This window comes from Arachis ipaensis, chromosome B03, assembly GCF_000816755.2.
Source record: "Arachis ipaensis cultivar K30076 chromosome B03, Araip1.1, whole genome shotgun sequence".
In the NCBI taxonomy this organism is placed as follows: domain Eukaryota; kingdom Viridiplantae; phylum Streptophyta; class Magnoliopsida; order Fabales; family Fabaceae; genus Arachis; species Arachis ipaensis.
The window spans coordinates 11,487,727-11,489,680 of record NC_029787.2 but is presented as its reverse complement, the minus strand read 5'-3'; the positions used below and the strand labels follow the sequence as shown (position 1 = coordinate 11,489,680).

General features: G+C 25.8%; 1 long non-coding RNA gene across 1 annotated transcript in view; it reads left to right on the top strand.

The window, feature by feature from the left end:
* LOC110269953 overlaps positions 1,366-1,954 on the top strand; it is a 7,304-nt gene continuing 6,715 nt past the window's right edge. The window contains exon 1 of the long non-coding RNA XR_002358829.1: positions 1,366-1,613. This is a non-coding gene — a long non-coding RNA (uncharacterized LOC110269953). The remainder of the gene's footprint in view (positions 1,614-1,954) is intronic.

Sequence of the window (1,954 nt, the reverse complement as noted above, 5' to 3'; positions counted from 1 at the left end):
CATAGGGAAATGGGGAATGAGACTCCGCAAAAAACACGAAAAATAGAGATGGGACAATTATTCTTCCACAGTGGAGAATGAAATGAGGACGGAAATTAATTCTAGGGGCGGGGACGGAAAGCAGAGAGGCATCCCTGTCCCGCCCTATTGACATCCCTAAGAAGAATAAGAATAGCAATCTTTAAAAGTTATGGCTCATGAGAAATAGACTAACATTTTTTTCAAGGAAAAAATTCCAAAACATATTTAATAAGGTAAATTATCAAAAATACACTTAAATAATTTTGTTGTTGATAAAAAATGTACTTGAATTTTGTTATCAATAAAAATATCTTTAAACAATTTGTGACAAAAATATTTAACATTAAATATGTATTTCTCAAAAATAATTATAAATTAAATTTTAATGCGATTTTTTATAAGTATAATTGAAAAAATAAGATATTTTTATTTTTAAAATTTAATAATTTTTTGCTAAGTATATATTTTTTATGAATTTTTTTTGTCAAAAACTAACAATCCTTTTAAAAAATTACAAAAAAATATATACTTAGTGAAAAATCACCAATTTTTAACAATAATAACATCTTATTTTTCTAATCACTGTTTGTAAAAAATTACATCAAAATTTAATTTTTAAAATATTTTTTAAAAATATATATTTAATATTAAATATTTTTATCACATTTTAAAATTATTTAAAAATTGATGTTATATCACTTATGCATAACAAACATTTTTATTAAAATCTTAAACCAAAACGACAAATTTTAATTCAAATTAAAATATTAAGACCCTAAGGAAACGAGTAGAGCTGTGCCTCTCGTTGCATAGGGCTGCAAGTCAATTCATAAGCTACTTTGAATTCAAGTTATTAATAATTTGATAGATTGAACTACTGAGGTAATCAGTCAAATTTAAATTTAAAATTGATTTCATAAATTAAATGAATCCATCTTAGATAAATTTAATTTATTAGTGTTTGATTTAGTTTGATTATATATAAAATTAATATTTTTTAATATATATAAGTTATAATTTATTGATATAGAATTATAGATCATGTTCTTATTATTTAAGTTAGTTTGTGAGTTCGAACCAATTCGTGAGTTTTTGTTGAGCTAAGTTTGAGCCGTGAGCCAAACTTAATTTTTATAAGCCAAACTTAAATTTGATCTAATTTGACTCGACTCGACTCACTTCCGACTCTAGTTACATAGCATGACTCTTTAAAAAGTAATTAACTAATTATATTTGTAAATATCTTAATAAAAAAGAAATCGTGACGTAGCAAGATAATTAAATTAAATATATTATAAGGTGGATTTCATTATACAATTCTACAATTTCACAAGAAACGGTAGAATTTTTTATTTTTAATATTGGAGTGGTAGTGGTGTTTTTTTAAAATGTGGATTGTTGGGGTGTTATACTCAAATGTGGGATCGTTTAATTAGAGAAGCAAAAATCGGACCGTCCGATTTATTAGAGGTACAGAAATCGGACCGTGCGATTTCTAGAGGTACACAAATCAGACTGTCCGATTTGTAGAGGTATAGAAATCGGACCGTCCGATTTGTGGGAGGTACACAAATCGGACCGTCCGATTTGTGGTAAAAAAAAAAATTTTTAGGTACAGAAATCGAACCCTCCGATTTCTGTACTTCCACAGTTTTAAAAAATACCAAAATTTACAATGTTAAGGTATATCACCACTTCTACTTCCATAACCAAAAAAATTAGGCGAAAGAGTAACCATAAGTTTTTGACATGGGGAAACGGCAGTAAATAAGTATCACAATGAAAACTAACATGGCCATATTTTGGATCTATTTGGACAGAAAATATACTTAAAATACAATTTAAATTCGTTGATAATGCTTACAAAAGAATAATTATGTTTTTTTTGTGTATAATTTTTTAATATTTTTATAATATAAATTTTGTTATTAAT